Source organism: Zea mays, chromosome 4, assembly GCF_902167145.1.
Source record: "Zea mays cultivar B73 chromosome 4, Zm-B73-REFERENCE-NAM-5.0, whole genome shotgun sequence".
NCBI lineage: Eukaryota > Viridiplantae > Streptophyta > Magnoliopsida > Poales > Poaceae > Zea > Zea mays.
The window spans coordinates 70,113,233-70,122,270 of record NC_050099.1 but is presented as its reverse complement, the minus strand read 5'-3'; positions in this window follow the sequence as shown (position 1 = coordinate 70,122,270).

Below are 9,038 nucleotides of genomic sequence, written 5' to 3'. Positions count from 1 at the left end.
CAAAAGTTGCCTAAGGGTGCAGCCGGACTAGCACAACAAGTGCGTAAAATCGAAGTCTTCCTCAAAAAGACTATCCGTGCAAAAGTCGCCTAAGGGTGCAGCCGGACTAGCACAATTAGTGCGCAAAATCGAACTCTTCCTCAAAAGCCTATCCATGCAAAAGTTGCCTAAGGGTGCAGCCGGACTAGCACAACAAGTGCGCAAATTCGAAGCCTTCTTCAAAAAACTATCCGTGCAAAAGTCGCCTAAGGGTGCAGCCGGACTAGCAAAACAAGTGCGCAAAATTGAAGTCTCCCTCAAAAGACTATCCGTACAAAGACCGACTACAGGTGCAGTCGGACCGACATAATAAACGCGCTAGACCAAGTGCACAAGTCCCCTACGAACATGGCCGGATCAGCGAAGGCACACAGCCTCATCATACAAATTATAGTTACATACGTACAGCGAGGGCATCACACATTACATTGGTTCAACCTTCGGGATGATACCCATCTCCCTATAGTTAAACAACATTATCCTCAGCTCCTCACCCTCAAAAAGACTTCGCAACTCCCCCTCACCTATGCTCACCCCAGCCGGCGAGGACAACAATTCCCGCTTGCCAGCCCTGTCCACACGAAGACGACCACCCTCCACCTCACTCACCCTACGCTTCGCCACAACCCTTCGCCGCCTACGCCCAGCACTCGGACCGGGAACTTTAGCATCCAACACTCGCGGAGAAGCCTCCGCCGCAGCCACATCTAATGCCGCAAAATAATCCAAATCCTCATCCGAAGACTCTTTCATCCACACCACCGAACTCCCAGAATCATCAGACTCAAAAAACTTAGACACAGAATCACCCGAATCATTTTCCGCAACCACGGTCGAAGCCACCACAAAATTAGTAGTTTCAGTAGCGGTTGCGTGTGCAGGCCCAAAACCCTGAACCTGCGCAGCAACCGAGGTTCAGTAACATGTAGACAAAATTTACAACCTCCCCTGCACCTATTCAATTACTTAGCCACCTGCGAGGGCGCGTCCGCGGCCATAGGGCCTTCGACTGCCGGCTCCGCCACCACTTCCTGGGCGCCTTCGACCGTCGGCATAGGGGCCGACACAGGGTCTTCGCCGGCAGTAGCAGGCATGGGCGCGTCCGATGGGCCTTCACCAGCATCAGAGGGCAGCACCGGTTTGCCATCCGCAGCCTCGGGCGGCGCGCCGACTAGACCTCTGAAGTCCTCGACGTCCTCGGCGCGCTCCATCTGCAACAAACAGCACATTCATTCAGCAAACACCACACACACCCACGCGTAGCAAACCACAGCAAAACAATAACCATCACCTGCTCTCTCGCTCGGTCGGATCGCTCCCTGACAGCCTCTTGACCATGCGCCCCCCACATCCTATCAAAAAGTGCCCCCGCTGACTGCTTCACAACAGGGTCTTCGTCCTTAAAGATCTCGCGTTCAAAGCTCTCGTCTATTTGGTCGAAGACCTCGTAGTGTCTGCAGCCTTTGCGAGACAGCGCATTCATGGCCCCTTCGCAGGTGACGAGGGAGGCGAAGGACATGAAACCCTCCACGATGGTCGGGAGTACCACCAGTTCCTCTTGCAACCACTAGAGGAAGCGAAGGCCCGCCTCCCAGTCGGGCACCTTGAAGTCAGCAGTCCGCGCACCTAGCTCGCAGTACAAGTCCACAAGCTATGTGCGCGTCTGCTCAACTTCCAAGCACATAGAGGCCTCGGCCTTCTCCACGCGGCCGTGCAGAGCGTTGAACCGCACCTCCCATTCTTCGGCGCGTTGGCTGGCAAGACTCCCCTCCGCCCGAGCCAATTTGGCCTACGCCTGCGCAGCCTGCGCCTCGGCAATGGCCTGGTTGGCCTCCCTCCTTTCTTCCACCAGCTGGCGCCAGAGGTCTGTCTTCTCGGCCTCTAGGGCGGCCACCTTCTCCGCCAGCCTGCGGCTTTTGCTCTCCGCAGCCAACTTCTCCCGGACGCCATCTGCGTGCTGCGCCCGAAGTCTCTCAACTTCGATAGACACATCTGTAGTAAGGGCACCCGACGCCACGCGGTCGACGAAGTTGGCCGCCTAACAGAAACACATGAGACCACAATCCCCATGAAAACGACAAACACCGAAGTCCAGCTCAACTTACTTGACTTAGCTGCTGCGACATCTGCTGCGACACCTCCTTCAGCCGGCGGGACATGGTGCCCGTCTCGTCCTTGACGGCAGCGGCCGACGAAATCTCGCCGCTGGCACAGAAAGCGCCACCCTTCACCCCAACCACCGCGGTTGACGCCGTGGTTGCCACCGCAGGCGGGACAACAACATTTGCCCCTCGCCCGACCCTGCAACGTACCACCGGTCAAAAAAAACTTACCGACAAAATAGTCGTCCACGCTAATATTCGTGCCGAAGTCAGCAACGCGTTTCCCCGGCGAAGGCAGCTCCCGGACCTTCGCAGCCTCGCCCGGGGTAGACTTGGTTCCGCCGGCGATGACGACCTTCGTGCTCTCCGACACCTTGCTGGATCCGGGTGCGGCCGGTTTCGCAGCCAGCGTCGGCTGGCTACCGCCGGGGGCGGCAGCCTTTGCGCTCCCCTGTGCTCTCTTCGCTTCATGCCTAGGATCGGGGAGCCTGATGACCGCCCGGCGCTTCTGCGCAGCATCCTGGCAATCCTTGTTCATCACTGCCGACACAACAGCAGCAATATTCCATCCGTAAGGGAAATTTCCCAATCCACGAGCTATATGAGACGTAGACATGTCTTCGCCCTTAGCCCAGGGGATCGAAAGATTCTTTGGCCACCGACCCCTGGTAACCTCCAGCATTCGCGCCGAAGACTCCCGGAGCTCGGGCGAAGACATCCTTCCCCCGGGGGACGCACATGTCCCCATCAACTCCACAGCAAAATTATCATACACCCCCTTTCCCCCCACTATAGTACCTAATTTTCTCTTCTTAGTGGCCAGGGCAGCCACCTGCGAAGGCCCCTCCTCGGTCCCGCCCATCAGTTTTTTCCCGCGGCGGTCGGCGGTGTCTTCCCCGGGATAACCACCGTAAGGCAAACGGTTCAATTCGAAGACCCGATTCAGCCTGTCATTGGACCCACGGATATCCCAGCTCCACAGACCCTCTGTCTTCGGCACGTAGCGCCCCACGATCCTCGCTGCACCGTCTTCCGCTTCACGCACGAATGCGGCGGGATCTTGGCCATGCAAATCCAGTGCGAAGGCAGGACTCCGCACTAGCATCCCGCCATGGGAGGGCATCTGGCGAGGGCATACTTCACCCAGCGCCCAGCCATGCGCCAAGGGCCATACCCCATACCCGACAAACTCCTCGACAAGGTCGCACCCGCTACTCATGCGGGCAGCGCACCGAAGGGCCTCTTCATTTTCATCATCCTCCGCTACCTCAAACTGCAGGTACGCTGCGTAATAATGTGAGCACATGGCGGCCACGGGGAGCCCTGGATGGTCTTCGACTGTGCCTTCGGAAATGTAGAACCAAAATTCCCACCAGTTGCCCCATTTATTGCGGGCGCAGGGAACCAACTCCACGACTTCCATCGAAGTCTTGCCGGTCTTCGGCGTAAATGTGCAAGATCCAAATTGTGCAATCTTATGTCCAATTTTCTTTTTCTGCCAATGCAGACAATAATGCTTCGTGAAGACTTCGACAGAGGGCTGCCCGCCGTACGAAGTCATCGCCCAGACATACTTTGCCAGGGCCACCACGGCATTCGGTGTCAGCTGGTGGACCTAGACCTCGAATCTACGCAGGACCTCCGCCACGAATCGATGCGCAGGCAGACGAAGGCCAACGACGAAAAAGGCCTCGAAAACGACCAACTCGCCTTCTGGCTCGGGGACCTCCTCCACCCCCGGGACACGTGCCACTCTGCCGCCAAAATATTCAAGTTGTTGCATGTCTTGCACGCGGACCGAGGACATCCGCAACGCGCCGAATTCCACCGTCTCGCCAGGATGCAACTCGTCCGCTGCCATGTTGCTCAGCGTGTCCTCGGACGATGCGCCGACCGGCAGTGTATCGGCAACAGAAGAGGAAGAGGACGACATGGCTACGTACCGTCGGCGGCGGCGAGCGGTCTGCTTCACACGGGCCAGATCTCCGACGAGCAAGAGCAAGGAGGGCAGGCGAGCGACCAAACGGTTTCAAAAGGAGGCTAGGGTTTTGCGGCACGCAGAAAGCGTACCAAACCCGCGCCACCCCGCCCCCTTTTATACACAGGACGTGGCGCTTCGGGAAACCCGCAATCCAACAGTACCGCGTTCGTCAACGGTCACATCAAAACCCCCCGTAGAACCACTTCGAGCGAGGGCAGCGTCTCCACCATCTAGCGACACCTTCGGCACCAGATGACTTAGTCGAACTGGTCCCTTGGAGGGCAAATGTTGGGGCGAAGGCGAAGACGCTACCCTTCGCTCTGTGCCTTCGCCAATCTCGCTGCACCAACGGAGACAAGACGACTAGCAGCCTCCAGCCTTCGTCTAATACGCTGCAAGACGAAGGCCTACGACGAGGTCGCTCCGTCTTGCGGCCTCGTCCAACGCGAAGGTCCACGAAGAATTCGGCCCACTATAACGGGCCCTACGCGGGTGCTGTGCATTACGGGCCCGGTTTGTTAAGGCTCTTTTGTAATGACAGCTTGTAATCCTGCTTTATGGGAATATTCCGGGGATGACCTAGGCGCCTGAGGGCACATGCGTCCTTAATCCATGACGCTGGGCACTCAGGCACCTATAAATACCCCTGCACAGTGCCCTTGAGAGGCAAGATTAACAGAGCAATTGCCTTCTTGAGCTAAAACCTTGTCCGCGTTACTTTCACTCCCCCGTTGGATCATCTTGCTTGGGAGAGCAAGTTCCAACACTCTTCGGCATTTTGTGCATGCCTGTTGCAGCTTCGGCGCTCAGTCCCATTAGTTGCAAACAATTCCTTCATCCTGAGGACCTTTGGCAAAGGAGACCCCCAATAGTAGCCCCTTCGCGGTGCTAGGTCGTTTTTTCATAACGAGCTCGATTCGCAAAACACACGACGGCTTCTGAACACCGAAGGTCCGAAAAACACCTTCCCTGAGCTTGTTATTAAAAACAAATAAAAAGTTACGACCTGTGCTGGTCCACCGCAGTATGAGCGGCACGGTGGTTTGCCTTATTCACCTGCAGGACTATATAAACAGATGGGTTGGTAATAAGTTACTACAACATTCATTGTTGTGCAGCTGAAATTTTTTATTGAAGCCGGAGTTGTCCGTGCTCTGCATTTGTTAACTAGTCTTTGAACAAGCGTTAAAACAATTGAAAGTTAGCTTCGTCTCAAGAATTGAAATGGCTAGAATTAGGTCTACTACTAGGCTGACAAATGTCGGTGGAGAAACTGAGGACACTAAGATAGCTCCAATTTTAGAAGTTATGAAAACTCTGGATTAGTTGTTCAAGAGGAAGAAGGACCTTTTCCCGAGAAGGACAGTGTTAATGCCGAAGCTGAAAATGTTGTTGCCGAAGCTGATAGTGATGATGAAGAAGATGATGGCATCTTGAGTCCAAGCAAGCCCAGTCATGTTGAATTTGGGAAATCCACTGTGAAAGCAGAATACTTAGTTCTAATGAAGAAGCTTGGGTATTTTGGAAAAATGACGATGAACAGATAAGATTTGTTGGAGATGAAGTGATTCCAGAGCCAAAGGATGATGAAGTAATAGTTTTCAAAAGCTTCTTTCGGGCAGGGCATTGGCTCCCTTTATACGAGATTATTAGCGAAGTTTTGAAAAAGTTTGAAATTTATCATCATTAGCTGACTCCAAATGTCATAGTCAGATCAACGTGTACATCTGGGCTTTGCAGAGTCAAGGAAAAAGTGTCAACGTCTAAGGATTCTGTAGAGTCCATGAACTCTGCTACCAGACTAAGGCAAGAGCAGATGGTCTGCATGAAAACTTCGGATGCTACAACTTTGTGTACCAAAAAGACACGAAGGCTCCTATGATTGGGTATCGTACCAAGTGGCCTACTGGCTGGACCAGCGAGTGGTTTTATGTAAAGGCTCACGAGAAGAAAAGGGAGAAGCTCATGAGCATGGTGATGAGTCTCTTGAAGTTAAGCTTCGGCATGACAAGGCCATTGTGCAATATGCAACTCGGCTCCCCCTGCCAGTTAGCTGAAGTAGAATTCAAAGTTGTAGCCAAGCACATAAGCACTCGGGACTTGGTACAAGAGTATTTGGCCAGCAAAACTTTTTTGACATAAGGTGGATGGGGAATGCCGAAGAGAAAAGATGAAGGGAAGAATTTTGAACTTGTAAGGCTACCATATCGATTTAAATTTCAAAATACTTTTAGCGACCCTTGTGCTGAATGGCTAGAAATGATAGAAACAATGTGCAATGAAATCCTTGGTAATTACACCAAAAAATAGGATCAATTGATAACTGCTGCCTTCGGTACCCGAAAGAAACAAAGATTGAATCGAGTAATGGACGCCCTTGGCTTCGAATACCCTGATTATAAAAAACTTGACGAAGAAGCTGGGGGCAAAGAAGAAGAGAGTTGTAAGTATTCTGAAAAGGCAAGCAATAAGATCTATTGAAGAAGAGAAACAGAAGGCTGTTTCAAAGAAGCGAAAAACTTCAGCGGAGCCGAAGCTCTCGGCTCCTAAAAAGCGAAAGTCTTCAGCCTTGGGCCATATTGATACGAAGGTGCAAGAGTTACCAGAAAAATCCCTGATACCTCTTCATCTTCTATCGGTGTGACAGAGATTCTGAAGGTAATGACTGAACCTTTCGCGTTTGCTTTGCTAAGTCCTTGTCACACCCGGATTTATGGGCCAAACCGGAGCACGAATCAAATGTGTGCTAGAATCAAGTCTCACACATATGATGACACATGGTATAGAAACAAATGTCACATCTTTAATATATAATGGGGTTCTGTACAAAATAGTTAAATAATTACAACATGTCGGTCCAGGCCTTACCATTGATGGAGATGTCGAAGGTGCATGGCCACAGATCTATGCAGTTTGGTGGCGAGCAGAACACTCTAGCGAGCAATTATGCCCGCTCCGCGCATCACATCGCCAAATTAGAGGGAGTAAAAGTTCACTCGTGTCCCGGCTATTCTCGCGGACCATATACTCACCCTATATTGGCGATGGACACGGGTTACGACATCGGCAGCTCCATCCACCCTCTCCCTCTCTACAGTGCAGACTCCCCGTGGTCTGGATTTCTCGGTGTGGGTCATAGCACCTAGGCTGCGCGGGCCACAGGGAGAGGGTCGCAGAGGGATTCGCTTTTATCCTGGAAGGAGGGGGACCCATTCGCACAAAGCACGGATCCACCCCCGCAACTCACGCCAACTCTGTTACAGCTCGGTTGAAATGTTAGTGATGACGACCGAGCCCCACATGTCAGTGTGACACAGGTGCATGAGAGTGACTGGCTGACCAGGCCCCACCTGCCGGCACGTCCCAGCCGCGCGGCTGCTAGGCTGAACTTTGGAGAGGTGGAAGTGGGCCGAGGGGGTGAAGTCGGCCCAAGGCGCCAGCAATTCCTTTTTTCTCTTTTTTTAATTTATGTTATCCTTTTTACTTTTCCATTTCCATTTTCTATTTTGAATTCGAATTCAAATCTGGTTTCAAGATTCATATTCATATGCACAATCAATAATAAAACTTCAGCATGCAAATAAAATAAAATAAAAGTTTATGTTACTTATTTCCCATCTCGTTTACTTACGCATATGCATAAAATATGTATTTTAATTAGTATAGTTCTAGTTTATAAAAATCCTTAAGAGAAAAGTCTAGAAATATATGATTTGTCAAAGGAACAAATTATTACTGAGATCCTTTCTTTATTAACCTTTTTTTATTTAGAAAAAATGTTTTAGGATGAATAGTTTCAAACGTAGATAATTCTGATGAAAATTATATTTTAACTTAAAAATCTTGGGAGCATTTTACTAGTCTTTCAAAATAAGACTTTGGTTGTTACAAATTCTACCCCTTAAAAATAATCTCGTCCCCGAGATTACTAAGAAAAGGGATGAAGTTAGTTTGGTAGGCTTTTCCTTTTTCAATTGGTTCCAATATATTTTTTTCAAGTCTCCTAATGTTTTATACATATATATATAGCCATCTATTAGGCAAGATGACAGATGGTTAGAGCAAGGGTACGTTGAGGTAAGTAAGGTTGGAACACATAGAGACTATATTGTAGATGGTGGGTCCTGACATGTTTGAAATTCTAGTCTAACTCTTTATCCTTCATTGTCGAGGTTGATCTTGGGTCTTCTCCTCTTGGGTCTAACTCTTTATCACTCTTCTTGGGTCTTGATGTCGGTGTCCGAGTTAGGGACATATAGTCAAGATAGGTTTGTATGTAAACCAAATAGCTTAGTAGGTAGAGCATATGGCTGAGTAAGTGGCTTAAGCTAAATGAGAATAGGTAGAATTGGGTTTAGTTGTTTTGCTTCTAGATTGGGTTGGACAGGTCATAAAACCCACTATGTAGGTTAAGTTGTTGTTCATGTCCGAGTTGGCCTAAGGCACTAAAATAGGTTAAAACATGTTTATATGAGTACAGTCTAATTTCTTTCACCAGTATTAACTAACATGTTAAGTAATTCATGTTGGATTAGTTTTAAGGGTAAACTTGATTAGGTTAGATTAATCTATTAGATCACTTTGGATTAGATCGTATTAGATCAAATGGGATCTAGATTAGATTGGTATGGCTTAGATCAAATTGGATCTAATTAATTTTGATTAGATCATGGTCATGGTGGGATAAGTACGTTTATCAGGACAAGATGAATCTATTGGGATAAGATAAAATCTGTTAAGATAAGATGGATCTATGATACTAGATACCTTTTAATGGGGGATAATCTAGGTCTACTAGTTATCTTATAAACACATTTTTATGCCTATATCTATATGTAGATGCAATTGTGGACATTACTCCACAACTCATCACACTCAATCAAAGAACCAAATCTAACAAGTATCATAAGAACAAA